The sequence below is a fragment of the Ursus americanus genome, chromosome 23 (assembly GCF_024610735.1).
Source record: "Ursus americanus isolate L20-20 chromosome 23, mUrsAme1.1.p, whole genome shotgun sequence".
Classification (NCBI taxonomy): domain Eukaryota; kingdom Metazoa; phylum Chordata; class Mammalia; order Carnivora; family Ursidae; genus Ursus; species Ursus americanus.
Window position 1 is genome coordinate 48,612,807 of NC_142149.1, and position 18,348 is coordinate 48,631,154.

Genomic DNA, 18,348 nt, shown 5'->3' on the forward strand with positions numbered 1-18,348 from the left:
TGAGCACACCGGGATTCTGGTGTTCCAGGAGAAGCCTGGTGGCGCACGCTCTGGGCTCACCGGTCTCAGTCCACTCTCTCCTGTGTGCCATCCATGAGTCCGCCCGCTCCCTGGTGCAGGTGGTTGCTGCTTCCGGGCGCCAGAACATGGCAGCTCCTCCCCTTCCGTTTATCTTCTGATATCTGTGCCCGGTTTCAAGGCTCCCCGCTTCATACCTCAATACTCAGCGCTGGAGATGTTCATTTGTAGAGATCCAGATGTATCTTCCTGCCTCTCAGGCTGATTCCGTGGTTGTTTAGGCTGGTCCGGTACCTATCCAGCTCAACTCAGGGGACCTGCTGAAAAAGGGGTCTCCTACTCCTCCGCCATCTTAACTCCTCTCTTGTACCTGAAATAGTATTTAAAAACACTCAGCTCAGCCTCTTCTACAAAGTGAGCCAATGCTTATAAACATGGCTAAAATATTCCCTTACCTACGATGACTTCCCAGCCATCGTAGTTTTTAAATGGTATGACTGTGACTTACATTAGTCAACATTTGCAGAGAAAGAACTTAGTGCATCCAGGGGGCACTTCATGTTGAAATTAGTTTGTGACAACGAGCTACTGTGTTTTCTTCTGCAGTCCAAGGGAATGGTGCCAGACATCTCTAAGGTGTCTAGCAGTTCTACAATTCCGATTTTAAGTGGTCTGTGTGCTTTAGAGATTTGGGCAAGAGAAGGGCAGGAGTCCAGAGACTGTGAACACTTCTGTTACCTGTGCTGACCATGGAGCAGGTAGCCTTCTGTGGGATTCATTTTGAATTCTTGGTGCTATTGTGAAAGGTGCTTTTGTCTCAAATTCCTCCATTTAGTAGTCATTATAATGATGAAAGTAATTTTTATCTTATATCATCTGTGGGCCCTGATCCTGGGCTCCCAGGGAAGCTATCCTTTAACATTTTACCTGGCTCAAATTGATTGGGCAAAACCTCAAAGCATGGGCCCTATTTCTGCCCCAAGCACATGTTGTACATCTGCTTCGAGAAGAAAACAATATCCAAATATGCCAACATAAAGATAAGAAAAAATAAAGAACCTCTTTGGCTCCCATAAGATTAAAGTCATACTGACATGTACATACTGAAAATGCATAAAAACATTGCATTTCCTAAAGCCCAAGCCTTGGAGGGTCTGAGAGACTTGCCCAAAACCAGGCACACCCCAGCAGGGAGGGCTGGTGCAGAAAGGGAAGGGGCAGGACTCTGAGGGTGGTCTGCAGCTAGAGGGGTCCCTGGAAGGGGCCAGGTATGTGGGGGGACCCCGGCCCACGACCCCACCCATGCCTGTGCTGGGTGTTGGGTCGAGCAGGCGCTTCTTGGGCCCCCTGCACTTTCAGGGTTCCAGGGGCTTGAGGGCGGGTTTCCCAGCATCCAAGGGGCTCAGGCACCACCCTCACCAACCATTCACCGCTTGGGGGTGGAGCTATGTCTCTGTGGGCAGTCCCAGACTTGCAGTGGTTTGCAGACTTGGGGCAAAGAAGGGGCACTGAGAGAGAGAGAGAGTTGCCCTGTGGAGATCCCTGCTGGTGAGTGAGCAGCGTGCACTGGGGTGGGGGTCCGGGGGTAGGGTGCGCCCCAGGTGGGAGGCAGGGTTCTGGAAGGGCATGTGGAGAGGGTTCCTTGTGGGGACTCAGGTGAGTTTTCTTTTTCCCTTTAAAGTCTCTTCTGCCCCATGTCCTCAACTGACTTTATTCCCCATACCCATGAACTCCAGGACACCCACTCACCTGAGCTTTTGTGGGATGGGTTGCAGAATTTCAAGGTTTCCCCTGTTCCCCTGGAAGAGTGCGGGTAAGGACTTCACACAATCCCCACCTTCAGTTCTCTGACACAGTGCAGGTGATGCATCTTGAGCAGTACCCTGAGTTCAGCAGGGTGTGCCCTGGTCCCCAGGCACAGGTGTGGCAGTAGCATGCCCCAGAGCCGTCCCCCAACTTCAGCATTATGCCCCGTGTGCCCCCGGGTTAGTGGTAATTGGCTATTAGAATCATGCAGGAAAATCCTCCAGGTGGGGGCCTGGAGGCGGGCATAAACCAGACCCCACTCTAGTTGCATTGGGAATAGACGAATTGAGGGTTTCTTTAGAAGAGTAAGTCTGCTTTCCAGAAAAGACAAGGTCATTGGTCTATCGAGAATGAAGATAATTACTGCTAAACAACAAGTATGTGTTGCCCCTTCGCCCAGAAACCGAAGCAGGTGTGCAGGCTTTAGGTCAGAGGCGCCTTCTTCTCCCCAGCTGACGGCACTTCTCTGCTCTGGCTCCAAGACACACGAGGTTTTGAACGTCAGCATCGGAGTCAGCGAGGCAGCTTGTCACAGGACACCAGTGCTCAGAGAAAGCACAGGTATGTTTGGCAAAATGTCCTATCTATGTCAGGGCTGGAGGTAAAACCTCTCTTTATCCCAAAACCTCCTAGGCTTTTCTCTTTTCTCTAGTTGAGCCACAAAGTAAAATTGAAGTAGCTGCCAGCATTCTGGGTTTGGTACAAGAATTACTTAGTTTCCCTGCAGGTAGAACTTTGCAGGGGATCACAATTTCTCTGTCCATTTATTGCTTACAAATGTATTTTGCCCATCTGTTTCCTAGCAACCCTCTTTTATTAGAAAGGGAAGGTGAGATTCACTCTGTGCCTGTTTGTAACATCTAATTTGTTCCTTCATCTAACAGTGTTTATTCAATTGGGCCTAAGATATGGTTGAGTGACCAGCATCTAGAGTTAGGTGGCTTATTTTCATCTGATACAGACTTGGATGATGTCATTTGGCAAAGGTGATGTTTCATCATTGATTAGTTTATTCATCAGAAGAGATAAAATTAGGGTGGAGGGAAAATTCAAAATTATCCAAAGCGGCCTGTTCCTGTTTAAAAGTTGAGCTTGACTTTCTAGTTTTACTAAATGTATTATCTCGATATTTTGAGGTGCCATATTCTCTCTGTAGTTTCTTTGGTGGTGGAGTCAGAAGGAGAGTCTGGGAATTCTTTTGGATAGTGGCATGCTGGTGGCTTCAAGGGGCTTGGCGTCAGGAGCCTTGGGGTGAAGTCTGCAACTGCTTGCCTGACCCTGGGTGCATCTCCCAGAGGTTTTGTTTCCTCTTATGAAATTGCCTGCAGATAATGTTCTGCTTAAAGGGGAACCCTCCCATCCTGTTGGTGGCAATGCAAAGTGGTGCAGCCAGTCTGGGAAACAGTGTGGGGGTTCCTCAAAAAGTTAAACATCGAACAACCATATGATCCAGGAATTGCTGTACTAGGTATTTACCCAAAGGATACAAAAATGCAGATTCAAAGGGGGTACATGCACCATGATGTTTATAGCAGCAATGTCCACAGTAGCCAAACTATGGAGAGAATCCTAAAGTCCATGCACTGATGAATGGATAAAGCAGAAGTGGGATACATATATATAATGGAATATGACCCAGCTTCAAAAAGAATGAAATCTTACCATTTGCAAGGATGCGGATGGACCTAGAGTGTATTGAGCTAAGCAAAATCATTGAGGAAAGAGAAATATCCTATGCTCTCATGCTTGTGGAATTTCAGAAAGAAAACAGATGAACAGAGTGGAGGGGTGATGAGAGAGGCAAACAAGGAAATAGACTCAAACTTGGAGAACAAACTGAGTGTTGCTGCAGGACAGGGGCGTGGGGGGAAGAGTTAAATGGGTGAGGGGTATTAAGGAGGGCACTTGTGATGAGCACCGGGTACTGTATGCAGGTGAGGAATCACTAAATCCTACCCCTGAAGCGAATATTCCATGGCATGTGAACTAACTGGAATTTAAGTAAAAGAAGAAAGGAAAAAGTGTTCTGCTTCATGAAGAGTGAGGTAAAATTGTAGTGATTTGGGCTGTACTATTCTATAGATGAGAGATGTGAAACACCCTGTTGTAGGATACACTAGTTTCTTATCACATAAGGAGTCCTCAGAAAGCTGCAATGAAAGATTCAGGTCTCAGAGCATGTTCATGTTCCACTGATATGTTACAGTTTGCGCAGGTAGGAAAGAAGGTGGAGAGAGAGGCAACAGAATGGGAAAGCAGGTGCGAAACGTTCAATACTTAGCATTATAGCTTTCTCATGAAAGCCTTGCGATTTTGGAAGCAGAGGGGGAATCCGGGAGCTTTGCAGGAGACAGGGGAGTTCCAGGACTGGGTAAAGCTGACAGGGGTCCCAGAGGAGAGCTGAATGCATTCTGCAGCAGGGTGTGGGAAGGGGTGGCTGTGGGTCTCCTGGGTGAGAGTTGTGACAGGTGAGGGCTGTGTGCAAGTTCCTGGCTGAGGGCAAGGGAGGCACAGGCGGCGAGCTGGCAGAGAACCTTCTTCTGGGCCACCAGCCTCACCCAACACACAGCCTCATCTTCTGTTCCTGTCACTCCAATTCAGACTTCTCCGAAGGTGAGTGAGAACACATCAAGAGCATTCTTAACAGAAGGGAAAGCATGTGCAAAGGCTCTGGGGCAGGAGAATTTCAGGTATGTCCAGGAGCAGCAAGAAGGCCCTGTGGCCACAGGAGACACCTTAGGACATGACCTCAGAGAGGTGACAGAAAAAACCATTCCAGGGCTATAACCCCATGAGACCCTGTTTCACTGGGCCATCCTGGCTACAGTGTTGAGAACAGATGACAGAGGGTTGAAGATGGCAAGGCAGGTCAATGACAAAGCTTTTAAAGGAACTCAGGCACTGTGGACCAGACAGGTGGCCTTGGATGGAGTGGTTAGACCTATTCTGGGTCCATTTTGAAGATGGAGCTCACAGGATTTGCTGATGGGTTAGCTATTAGGAGCAGGAGAAAGGAGGAGTTGGGGTAACTCCCAGCTGTTGTGGGTTGTCCTGATCGAGGGGAAGGAGAGGGTTTCTGGGGGTAGGAGGTAGTCCGTGTTCTGCATGCTGAGGAATGTGCCTTTCCTGGTGGATCTGCTGAGGTTTGTGTCTGGGAGAACCTTTCACATCTCCTCCCTCAGCAATGCTCAAGTACAAGTATTCCCCACTTTTTAAACGTTCACAGTAAGACATTGGGCTTTCTTGAAAGAACTATGTTATTACCCAGCTTCAGTAAGAGGAAGAGACCTGAAGAGGATTTCCCTCTTATTAAAAAAGGTGAACAGTGAGAATCGCGGTCAGCATCTGTTTTGGGAAGAAGCATGACAGAGGCGGCGTGCACCCCAACCAGCTCCTTCCGCTGGGAACCGCTCTCTGCATCCAGCCACCAGCACTTTGAATTGTGTCTGTGAGCCTCTGCTGTGCTTTATCTTCATTTATGCTGGGCCTCCGTCAGAAACTTGTTTCCTGAGGCCTAAGAAAAGCCAAAGAGAAGGAATTTTGGAGTCTGAGGACACTATCTAATTGTTCCGTGTAAATTAATGGCCATTCCTTCTTGAACACCATTTCTGCTGTGCAAGGTTTCTCAGAAGCCCTGTACTTTCAAAGAGCAGGGAAACCTATACCCCATGCTGCGGGGTTAGTTTTAGTCTCCATGCTGGACAGAACATTTCATGACTGTCGGATTTTCTCACTCAAACATTGAGACTTTGACCACCTTCACCCGTTTCTAGCACCCCATCTCCGAATCTGGCACCTACCAATCTGCTCTCAGTATCTATGCGTTCATTATTTGTTTATTCCACATTGAATGTACATGAGAGCATCTGGTATTGGTCTTTCTGTGTCTGAGTTACTTGGCATAAGGCCCCCAAGGTCTGTGTTTCCATGTCTAGTTCTTGTGAATAATGCTGCAGTGAACGTGGGAGTGCATCTGTCTTTTTGAGGCAGTATTTTTGTGTTCTCCAAATCAATACTCAGTAGAGCCATTACTTGTCCATGTGGTAGTTGCATTTATTTTTTCAGGAACCTCCATACCGTTTGTCACAGTGGCTGCACCAATTTCCATTCCCACCAACAGTGCACACAGTCTCCTCATCTGCACACCCTTGACCGCACCTGGTGTCTGTCTCTGGGACAATAGGTGTTCCAACACTTGTGAGGGGATAGCCAATTGTGGGTTTGATGATGTTTCCCTGACCATATTAAGTGATGTCGAACAACTTTCTCTGTCTGTTGGCACATGTGTGCCATCTTTGGAAAGTATCTATTCACATATTCCCCCCATTTTTTATACATTTTTTTTGTTTTGATTTGTATGAGTGTTGTGTGTATTTTGGATATTAGCCTCTTCTCACACGTATGATTCGCAGATATTTTTTTTCTTATTGGGTCAGTGGCCGTTTTAGTTTTTGCTGGTTTGTTTTGCCGTGTGGAAGATTTCAGTTTGAAGTTGTTCCACTTGTTTATTTTTGCTTTTGTTGCCTTTGCATTTGGTGTCCGATTTGAAGACTCTTTGCCAAAACTAATGTCGAGAGACTTAGTACCTGTGTCTTCTTGGAGGTTTATGGATTCAGGTCTTATCTTCAAATCGTTCATCCATTAAAAATTTTGTGTGTGGTGTAAGAAAGTGACCCAGTTATATTCTTCTGCATTTAGTGTCCAGTTTGCCTGTTACCGCTCACTGAAGAGACAGTCCTTCCCTCATGGTGTATCTTCTGCTGCTGTGTCGTAAGTTAGGATCATCTACGTGTGGGTAAGTTTGTGAGCTTTCTGTTCTGTTCCACTGACCTGGTGTCTGTGTTTATGCCAGTTCCATCCTGTTTTGAAGACAACAGCTTTGTAATCTAGCTTGAAATCCAGGAGTGTGTTGACTGCACCTTTCTTTCTCCATGTTACTTTGGGTATTTGGGGTCTTTTGTGATTCCATACAAGTTTGAGGACTGTTATCTATTTCCTCGAATAGTGCCGCTAGAATTCAGACAGGGATTTCATCACATCTGTCGATTGCTTTGGGTACGATGTACATGTTCACATAATTAACTCTTCCAGTTAAGGAACATGGCGTAAGTTTCCATTTGTTTGTGTTGCCTTCCAAATCTTTGACCCATACATCCTGCGCCCCTTGACACACGTGTTTTTCATTTCCTTTCTGCCATGTGTTGAGTGTACTGTCTTTCTCATTTTTGGTTACTTTTATTCCTAGATTTTTTTTGATGCAATTGTAAATGGCATTGCTTTTTTAATTTCTCTTTGCGAAAGTGTGTCATCAGTACAGAAATGCAAGAAGTTGGGTCATCTGTGTGGCCCCATAGGTGAAGCGTCTGCCTTCAGCTCAGGTCATGAACCCAGAGATCTGGGATCGAGCCCCCTGTTGGGCTCCCCGCTTATCGAGGGTCTGCTTCTCCCTCTTTCTGTCACTCCCCCTGCTCGTACTTTTTCTCTTCCTATCAAATAAATAAATAAAATCTGAAAAAAAAGACAACAGGTCTCTGTATATTGACTTTATATCCTGCAGCTTTCTTGAATTTGTTAATTCTAACAGATTTTTGTGTGTGTGTGGAATCTTTCGGGATTTCATGTCCTTTGCAAATATTGATAGTATTCCTGTAAGGATTTCATATCTTTCTCTTTTTTTAAAATGATGTTAGTCACCCTACAGTACTTCATTTGTTTTTGATGTAGTGTTCCATGATTCATTGTTTGCATATAACACCTAGTGCTCATTATGACACGTGCCCTCCTTTTTTTTTAAAGAATTTACTTATTTATTCGACAGATATAGAGACAGCCAGCGAGAGAGGGAACACAAGCAGGGGGAGTGGGAGAGGAAGAAGCAGGCTCATGACGGAGGAGCCTGTTGTGGGGCTCGATCCCATAACGCCGGGATCACACCCTGAGCCGAAGGCAGACGCTTAACCGCTGTGCCACCCAGGCGCCCCAACACGTGCCCTCCTTAATACCCATCACCAGGATTACCGATTCCCCTTCCTCTCCCTTTCTGCAACCTTCAGTTTGTTTCCCAGTGTTAGTAGTCTCTCATGGTTCATCTCCCCCTCTCATTCCCCCCTTCACTTTTCCCTTCCTTCTCCTAATGTCCTCCATGCTATTCCTTCCATTCCACATAGGAGTCAAACCATATGATAATTGTCTTTCTCTGCTTGACTTAATTTCACTTAGCATAATCCCCTCCTGATCCATCCACGTTGGTGCAAATGGTGGGTATTCATCCTTTCTGATGACTGAGTAATAGTCCATTGTATAGATGAACCACATCTTCTTTGTCCATTCATCTGCTGAAGGACATCTTGGCTCCTTCCACAGTTTGGATATTATGGACACTGCTGCTATGAACATTGGGATACAGGTGCCCCTTCTTTTCATTACTCTGTGTCTATGGGGTAAATACCCAGTAGTGCAATTGGTGGGTCGTAGGATAGCTCTGTGTTTAACGTATTGAGGAACCTCCATATTGGTTTCAAAAGTGGCTGTACCAGCTTGAATTCTCACGAGTAGTGTAAGAGGGCTCCCCTTTCTTCACATCCTCTCTGACTTTTTTTTTATTTCTGTCTTATTAATTTTTTTCAAGATTTTATTGATTTATTCTACAGAGATAGAGACAGCCAGCGAGAGAGGGAACACAAGCAGGGGGAGTGGGAGAGGAAGAAGCAGGCTCATGACGGAGGAGCCTGATGTGGGGCTCGATCCCATAAGGCCAGGATCACGCCCTGAGCCGAAGGCAGACGCTTAACCAATGTGACACCCAGGTGCCCCCTGCCTTGTTAATTTTAACCATTCTAACTGGTGTAAGGTGGTATCTCATTGTAGTTTTGATTTGTATTTGCCTGATGGCAATTGATGTGGAGCATTTTTTCATGTGTCGGCCATTTGTATGTCTTCTCTGGAGAAGTATCTCTTTGTGTCTTCTGCCCATTTTTTGGGTGTCGAGTTTGAGGAGTTCTTTATAGATCTTGGATACCAGCCCTTTATCTGTAAAATCATTTGCAGATATCTTCTTCAATTCCATAGGTTGCCTTTTTGTTTCTTGATCATTTGCTTTTCCAAGCAGAAGCTTTTTATCCTGATGAAGTGCCCATAGTTCATTTTTGCTTTTATTTCTTTGCCTTTAGAGATGTGGCTTGCAAGAAGTTGTTGTGTTCAAAGTTGAAGAGTTCTTTTGATTTTGATATGAGACAGGAATCCATTATCTTATTTTCCTGATTGTATTCGAGTCCTCTGTCTTTCTTGGTGAGTCTAGCTAAGTTTGTCAGTTTTGTTTATCGTTCCAAAAAAGGCCGCTCTCATTTTCATTGTTTTTTTTTTTTGTCTTTTTAGTCTCCGTTGGATTTATTTATGCATTCCTTTTTGTTATTTCCTTATTTCTACTAATTTGGGGCTTTGTTTGTTGTTTTATTTTCTACTTCTTTACCACATAAATCAGGTTGTTTATTGGAGAGCATTCTCATGGATTGATGAAGACTTGAATTTCTATGAATGTCCCCCATAAAGTTACTTTTGCTGCATCCCATAAGTTTTTGTAGGTTGTCTTTTTATCAGTGTCAAAGTACTTCTAAAAAATTTTTGATTTCTTCTTTGACTGTTGGTTGTTCAGTAGCTTGTTGTTAAATCTCCACATATTTTTTTAAGATTATTTAGGTATCTGACAGAGAGTGAGACAGCAAGAGAGGGAACGCAAGCTGGGTGGTGGAGAGGGAGAAGCAGGCTTCCGAATGAGCAAGGAGCCTGATTTGTTTTTTTTTTTTTTAAGATTTTATTTATTTATTTGACAGAGATAGAGACAGCCAGTGAGAGAGGGAACACAAGCTGGGGGAGTGGGAGAGGAAGAAACAGGCTCATAGCGAAGGAGCCCGATGTGGGACTCGATCCCATAACGCCAGGATCACGCCCTGAGCCGAAGGCAGACGCTTTAACCACTGTGCCACCCAGGCGCCCCTAACGAGCCTGATTTGGAGCTAGATCCCAGAATCCTGGGATCAAGACCCGAGCTGAAAGGAGATCTTTAATGACTGAGCCACCCAGGCCCCAAAAATCTTCACCTATTTTTGACTGTCCCATTTTTTTCTTGAGACTGATTTCTAGTTTCATATCATTGTGGACGGACAAGATTTGAAGCAGAAGGTGAAGAGAGCATTCAGATGAAAGGTTTGTTTCCTGGAGGGTTTTCTGAGGGCAGACCATGAGTTCAGTGGGGACGGAGGAAGGTTTTGTGAGACGGGGGTGGGGTTAACCCTTGTTAGAATTACTGACTACTACCATGCAGGCTGTGTGCTACCGTTCACACCGTAGTCCTGATGGACGTGTACTTCATTAGAAATATTTTCTAGGAGGTGTAGGCATAGCCTTCACTTAAAGAAAGATGGCATGTGGGTTCATGGCATGACCCCAGGTCACCAACCAGGATGTATGGTATTGTGGGTGATCAGAAACAGGCTTTCTGTGGGAAGTGACAGAAATAAGATATGGTGAGCTCCATGACCATAGGTGAGGTCCCGAGTGACGCACTGGGTGTTGGGTTCTGTGGATCTGTCTCATCAGGTGCTGTGGAATTCAGGGACACCCTCCTGTCTGTGGATTTGTGTGGAGACAGGTAGACATCAGTGTCTGGCCAGGCACGAGGGTCGCACTGGCCCACCACCAGAGGTGCAGCGTGCGGGGGAGCCACTGCTTGGTTTCCACGAAAGCTGACCAGGGTCTGTGAACGTGATTCCTAGCAGCCGCAAGGGGAGAGGAGGCCGGGGGTGGTGCACACTTCCTAGACTTGTGGTCAGGACTAGTCTGGATCCCACTGAAGTCAGCCACACCGGGCACAGAAGGTACCCAGTCAGTGTAGCTGTGGGCACTGCTCCCATGGTTCTTTTGGGCCAGCTCCATGCTGCCACCTCCTGCTTTTCATCATCATCTTCAAAGTCATGTGCCTCTGCTCTTGCCCCATGGCCTCCGGGGTATTGTCCGTCCTCCATCTGGCCCTCGTCCCTGGTGCCCTGTGCAGTCCGATGCCAGTGTAGCCTTCTCGAGACAAACATCTGGCCCTGATGGAACACTTCCATGGATCTCCTGTGATGCGAGGATGATGCCCTGCCCTGGAAGGGGGCTGCAGGTCCCCAATCAGGACAGCCATGTCTCCCTTTTCAGCATGGCCTGCCCTCCCCTCAGTCTTCTTCAGGGAAGCTCTCCCCACTTCCTGAGATGACAGCTATGAACTTAAAAATGAATGTTATTTTACATATCTCTATGCCTTAGTTCATCCATGGCATGTCTTTCAACCCCGTTAGTGGGGTTTTTTAGCAGTTCTGAAGGGCTGTCTGCTCAAGGAGGGGACGACCTGGGTGGGGCAGCTTTCCCTCTCATCTCCCTCAGCATGTCTCTGAGCCCTGAGGCCAGCTGTCCCACTGAAGATTGAGGGACTAGAGCCAGCCCATCCTGAGCACAGGCTGCGTCAGCTCATAGACTGATGTGTGTTGGAGCGGTGGGCCGCTGGCATGGGTCAGGGGCAGGCAGTGTCTCCTTCTCATTCCTTCCCTCCCTTCCTCCCAGAGGTAGCTCAGAGCAGCCTTCAACCCCTGCATCTCCAGATCCCTTGACCTGTGCCTCCTGTGTTCAGCTGGTGACCTTGGAGTTTCGCATGGATTCTACCTCCCGTACCCTCTCCTGTAGCAGTTCTTGGATCAGGGGAGGGTCGGACCCTTGTCTGTTTTTGGTCTTCCTGCTTTCCCACACCAAGCCCACCCACCTTTGCATCTTCCATGTATGTGCTTGGAAGCAATCCCATCCACAGGGAACCTATTAGCCAAATGGATCCAGGCAATGAACATTGAAGTAGAGATCCAGGATCCATAATAAACCTGCTCTGAAACCTGTCCCAAAGTCTGTGACTCTCTCACACTGAAACAGAAACAATAATAGCTTTCTGGACTGTGAAGTGACATGTCTTTCTACTTCCAATCTTGAATGCAAAGGTGCTGAGCCTGGACTGAAAAGGACCATGGCTCGCGTGGGCTGGGATCCACGGGAAGAACCCAGTGAAATCTGAATTTGAGGCATGGAGTGAATAATTATTGTAGAGTGAATCCTCCCAAGTAGGGCTTATGCACATTGCACAGGAAAAGCTTTTTCAAAGAGCTTCCTGAAAGAAAAATCTTTTTTTTAAAATTTATATTAATTCCACTAGAGCTAACATACAATGTTACATTAGTTTCAGGTATACAATAGAGTGATTCAGTAATTCTACGTATTACTCAGTGGTCATCAAGAAAAGTGTCCTCTTAATCCCCTTCATCTATTTCACTCATCCCTCTATCCACCTCCTCTCTGGTAACCTTCCGTTTGTTCTCTATTGTTAAGAGTTTGTATTTTGGTGTGTCTCCTTTTTCTCTTTTAGTTATTTATTTTTGTTTGTTTCTTAAATTCCCCATTAGAGTGACATCGTATGGGATTTGTCTTTCTCTGACTGACTGATTTTAGTTAGGATAATACTCTCTAGCTCCATCCATATGGCTGCAAATGGCAAGGTTTCATTCTTTTTCAAGCCGAGTAATACTCCATTGTGTGTGTGTGTGTGTGTGTGTGTGTGTGTGTGTGTGAATACACACATCTATCATCACATTTGTCAATTTTTCTACAGACACTTGGGTTGCTTCCATATTGTGATATTGTAAATAATGGTGCAAGAAACATAGGGGTGCACGTATCCTTTTACGTTACTGTTTTCCTATTCTTTGGATAAATATGAGTAGTGTGAATGTTGGATCGTAGGGTAGTTCTATATTTAATTTTTTGAGGAACCTTCATACTGTTTTCCATGGTGGCCACCACAGTTTGCATTCCCACCCACAGTTCACGAGGATTCCCCTTTATCCACATCCTCCCAACAGCTGCTCTTTGTTGTGCTTTTGATGTTAGCCATTCTGACAGGTTTGAGGTATTACCTCATTGTCCTTTGGATTTACATTTTCCTGATGATGGGTGATGTTGAACATCTTTTCACGGGACTGTTGGCCATTTGTATTTCTTCTTTGGAGAAATGTCTGTCCATGTCTTCTGCCTATTTTTTAACTGGATTATTTGTTTTTTGGGGGTTGAGTAGTATCAGTTGTATATGTTTTGGACACTATCCCTTTATTGCATATGATCTTTGCAAATATCTTCTCCCTTTGAGTAGGTTGTCTTATTATTTTTACGTTTTCATTGTTCTTCTGCCGTGTGGAAACTTTTTATTTTGCTGTATTCCCAATAGTTTATTTTTGCTTTCATTTCCTTTGCCTCAGGACACAGTCTAGAAAAACGTTGGTATGGTCCATGTCAAGAAGTTACTGTCTTCCCTCCTGTAGGATTTTTATGGATTCAGGTCTCATATTGAGGTCATGAAACTGTTTTGTGTTTGTCTTTATTGTGTAAGAAAGCAGTCTAATTTCATTCTTTTGTGCGTAGCTGTCTAGTTTTCCCAACACCATTTGTTGTAGAGACTGTCCTTTTCCCTTTTGATATCGTTGCTTGCTTTGTGGAAGATTCATGGACCACATAATTGTGGGTTTCTGTCTGAACTTGTATCCTGTTCCTTTGGTCGCTGTGTCTATTTTTGTGCCATACTGTCTTGTTAGGATGACTGCAGCTTTGTAGTATAACCTGAAATCTGAAATTGTGAGTCCTCCACCTTTGTTTTTCTTTTCCACATTGCACTGGCTGTTCGGAATCTTTAGTGGTTCCATACAAATGTGTAGGATTGTTTATTCGAGGTCTTTTGTTCTTTAATTTAAATTCAATTAGCCAACTTACAGTACATCATTCGTTTCAGATGTAGTCTTCAATAAATTTTCAGTCTTGTGTATCACCCAGTGCTCATTGTATCGTGTGACTTCCTTAATGCTACTCACCCAGTTACCCCCCCCCAACTTCTCCTCCAACAATCATCAGTTTCTTGCGATAGTTAAGAGTCCATCATGGGTTTTCTCCCTCTCTGATGACTTCCCATTCTATTTTCCCTTCCTTCCCCTATGGTCTTCTTCCTTGTTTCTGATATTCCACATAGGAGTGAAAGCATATGATCATTGTCTTTCTTTCATTGACTTATTCCACTCAGCATAATACCCTCCAGCTCCACCCAGGTCGGTGTGATGGTAAGTATTCATCCTATCTGATGGCTGAGTAATATCCCATTATATATATGATCCACATCTTCTTTATCCATTCATCTATCCATGGTCATCTGCACTCCTTCTGCAGCTTGTCTATTATGGATATTGTTGCTATGAACACTGGTGTGCATGTGTCCTGTCTTCACTACCTCTGTCTCTGGGGGTAAATACCCAGTAGTGCAATTGCTGGGACATAGGGTAGCTTTATTTATAACTTCTTGAGGAAATTCTGTACCATTTTCAAGAGTGGCTGTACCGGACTGCATTCGTACAGGGGTGTAAGAGGGTTCCCGTTTCTCCATATCCTCTCCAACATATATAGTTTCATGTCTTCTTATTTTTAGATATTCGGCCTCGTGTGATATGGCATCTATAGGGGTTTACATTTGTATTTCCCTGAAGCCAAGTGATATGAAGCATTTATGCATGTATCTTTTGATCACCAGTACGTCTTTATCAGTGAAATGACTTCCCATTTTAATCTATCTGAAGACCTAAAGCTGGGGAAGGCACTGAAGCTGGATGATGCCATTGGTTGGAAGTGTGGAGAATTTCAAAAGATCTCCGTGGAGAGCAAGTTTAAAGGTCAGTGTGAAGCTACTAATTGGATCCGGGGAGATCTCTGAAAGTGGGGGTTGCCTGGGATGGGCTGAGGGGGGCCCTCCGATTTTCCTATGAATCCTTGCTGCAGCCCCAAATGGACAGTTTCCTGCTGTGGGGCAGGCTGAGTCCTCTAGTCGTGCAGAGGTGAGCCCAATGCCTGGTGCCTTGGAGGCAGGCAAACGGGGAGGGACCCTCAGCAGAAGACCCAGGGTTAGGTTAGGCCTTAAGAGACAGCAGGTCCGAACTGCCCAGTGCTCAGAGAACTCTCATGCCGAGTGAGATGAGGGCACAAGGGCGGGTGAGTGTGAGCCTTGGGGTTTCATCTGGAAGGGCCCACAAAAGTCGGGGTTCACCAGAAGGGACTCTCAGGGGGTGCCCCAATTCTCTTGCCCTGAATGCTCTGTTGTGCCCCCAAATGGTACAGTTTCCTGTGGGCTGCAGGCTGAGTCCTACAGTGGGGCTTCGGTGTCCCCAATCCCCCGGAGTGGGGTGCCAGGGCCCTGGGGAGGGGCCCCTCAGTGGCCAACCTAGGGTAAGGGTTAGGGTCCAGGAGCCCGGCAGGGACTATCTGCAAGCTGTGTGGCGAGCTCTGTGGAGGGCTGAGAGGAAGCCATGGGGGAGGGTGAGAATGGGCCTCAGGGTTGGGGCATGGGAGGCTGCCAAAGGATGGGGATGGGCTCCGGGGGCCTCCCCAAGTTCTCGTGCCCTGTAGGCTCCGTAGAGCCCCAAGGGGCACGGTTTCCTGTCAGGTGGCAAGCTGAGTCCTGCAGTGGGGCACAGGTATCCCAATTCCCCCGGGCTGCGGTGTAAGGCTCCTGGGGAGGCCCCCACACCCACAGCCGACCTAGGGCTAGGTTTAGGCCCAGGAGCCCCGCAGGCCCGATCTGCTGGCTGTATGGCTAGTTACACGGGCTGAGGTGAGGGTGTGGGGGAGGGTGAGTGTGGGCCTCAGGGTTGGGGTGCGGGAGGCCACCGAAGTTCGCTGGTGTCTCAGGAAGGCCCTACTGGTTCTCCTGCCCTGAATGCTCTATGGCCTCCCAGGGTGCACGGTTTCCTGTGGGGTGGCAGACTGAGTCCTGCTGTGGGGCTCAGGTGTCCCGAATCCCCGTGGTTGCAGCTCCAGGCTCCTGGGGAGGGGCCCCTCCACAGATGAACTAGGGTTAGGGTTGGGGCCCAGGAACCCCGCAGGCCAGATCTGCCCAGTATATGGCGAGCTCCGCCGCATCCTGAGGTGAGGGTGCAGGATGGGGTGAGCATGGGCTTCAATGGTGGGTTTAGGGATCGCCGAAGTTCGCCGGGGGCTCTGGGGGCCCTCCTGGTTCTCCCGCCCTGAATGCTCTACAGCCTCCCAAGGGGCACGGTTTCCTGCGGGCTGGCAGGCTTTGTCCTGCAGTGGGGCTCAGGTGTCCCCAGTCCCTGGTGCTGCGGCACTGGGCCCCAGGGGAGGGGCCCTACCCAGCGGACCTAGGGTCAGGTGTAGGCCTCAGGAACCTGGCAGGCCTGATCTGCCGGCTCTGCGTCGAGGTCGGTGGCAAGCTGAAGGGAAGGCGTGGGGCGGGATGAGCATGGGCCTCAGGGTTGGGGTGTAGGGGGCTGCCGAGGATCGCTGGTGGCTCAGGGGGTCCCTACCACTTCTTCTGCACAGGATGCTCTGCGGCGCCCCAAGGGGTATGGTTTCCTGAGGGGTGGCAGGCTTAGTCCCGTGGTGGGGCTCAGGTGTACCCAAGCCCCAAGGTTAGGGTACGGATTAGGGTATGGGTTAAGGTTAGGGTATGGGTTACGGTTAGGGTATGGGTGAGGGTAGGGGTTAGGGTTAGGGTAAGGAGAGGGTACGGGTTAGGGTTGGGTTTAGGGGTTACAGGTTAGAGGTTATGGGTTAGGGTACAGATTAGGGTTTAGGGTACGGGTTAGGGTTTAGGGTTTGGGTTTAGGGTTAGGGTTTGGGTTGGAGTACGGGTTAGGTTTAGGGTACGGGTCAGGGTTAGGGTATGGGTTAGTGTACGCATTAGGGTACGGTTTAGGGTACGGGTTAGGGTACGGTTTAGGGTAAGTGTTTGCGTACGGATTTGGGTACGGCTTAGGGTACGGGTTATGGTTAGGGTACGGGTTAGGGAACGGGTTAGGGATAGGGATTGGGTACGGTTTAGGGTTAGGGTATGGGTTAGGGTACGGGTTAGGGTACAGGTTAGGGTTAGGTATGGGTTAGGCTATGGGTCAGGGTCCGGGTTAGAGATAGGGTACGGGTTAGAGTATGGGTTAGGGTACGGGTTAGGGTATGGGTTAACGTTAAGGTAAGGGTATGGGTTAAGGTTAAGGTAAGGGTACTGGTTAGGGTTAGGGTACAGGTAGGGTTAGGGTACGGGTCATGGTACGAGTTAGGATATGGGTTAGGGTCAGGGTTTAGGGTTTAGTGTTAAAGTAAGGGTATGGGTTAGGGTACTTGTTAGGGTTACGGTTAGGTTTAGGGTACGGTTTAAATTACGGGTTAGGGTATAGTTTAGGGTTAGGGTTAGGGTACGGGTTAGAGTACGTGTTAGGGTTTCGGTTAGGGTTAGGGTATAGGTTAGGGTTAGGGTTAGGGTACGGGTTAGGGTTAGGTTTAGGTTTAGGTTACGGTTTAGGGGTAGGGTTAGCTGAAGGGGTAGGGTTAGGGGTAGGGTTAGGGGTATGGTAGGGGTCGGGGTTGGGTTAGGGTTTAGGGTTAGGTTTTGGGGTTAGTGGTTAAGGTTAGGGTTTAGTGTTTAGGGTTTCGGGATTAGGGTTAGGGGTTAGGGTTTAGGGTTTAGTGTTAATGTTAGGGTTTAGGGTTTAAGGATTAGGGTTTAGGGTTAGGTTTAGGGTAGGGTTAGGGTTAGGGTAAGTGTTAGGGGTTAGGGTTAGGATTAGGGGTTAAGGTTTAGGGTTTAAGGTTAGGGCTTAGGGTTTAGGGTTAGGGTTAGACCCCAGTAGGCCAGCAGGACCGATGCGCCGGCTGTGCGGCGAGTGGAGGAGTGGGATGATTGAGGGTGCTGGCGAGCTGGAGTATGGTATCCCGCGTTTTGGCGCAGGGGACCTTTGAACACCACTCCTGGCTCGGAGGGCCCTGCCCATTCTCCCGCCCTGAATGACCGGCGGCGCCCCTAGCGGCCTGGGTCGTGGCGGGGTGGCAGTGTGAGTCTGGCACTGCGGTTTGGGGGTCCCCAATGCCATGCGTTGCAGCGCAAGGGCCCTTGGGAGGGGCCCCTGGGGCCGTCCTAGGGTTACTGTTAGCACCCAGGAGTCCGGTAGACATGATCCGCCAGCTGTGCAGTAGCGGAGGGCCAGGCCAAGGTGAGGGCGCTGGCGAGCTGGGGCGTGGGCCCATGCAGTTTGGCGCGGGGGCCTTGGAAGGTCGCCTGGGGATTGGATGGCCCTGCCGGTTCTCCCGCCCTGAATGGCCAGAGGCGCCCCTAGCGACCCGGGTCGTGGCGGGGCAGCACGGTGAGTATGGCGCTGGGGCTCGGGGGTCCCCAATCCCTGGCGTTGCTGTGCCAGGCCCCTTGGGAAGTTCCCCTTGGGGGCCAATCTAAGGTTAGGGTTAGCCCCCAGGGGGCTGGAGGCCAGATCCGCTGGCTGTTTGGTGAGCAGAGGGGCGGGTCGAGGTGAGGGCGCTGGTGAGCGGGAGCATCGGCCCAAGCATTTTGGTGCGTGGGCCCTTAGATGTTCACCGGGACTCGGAGGTCCCTGCCCATTCTCCCGACCTGAATGACCG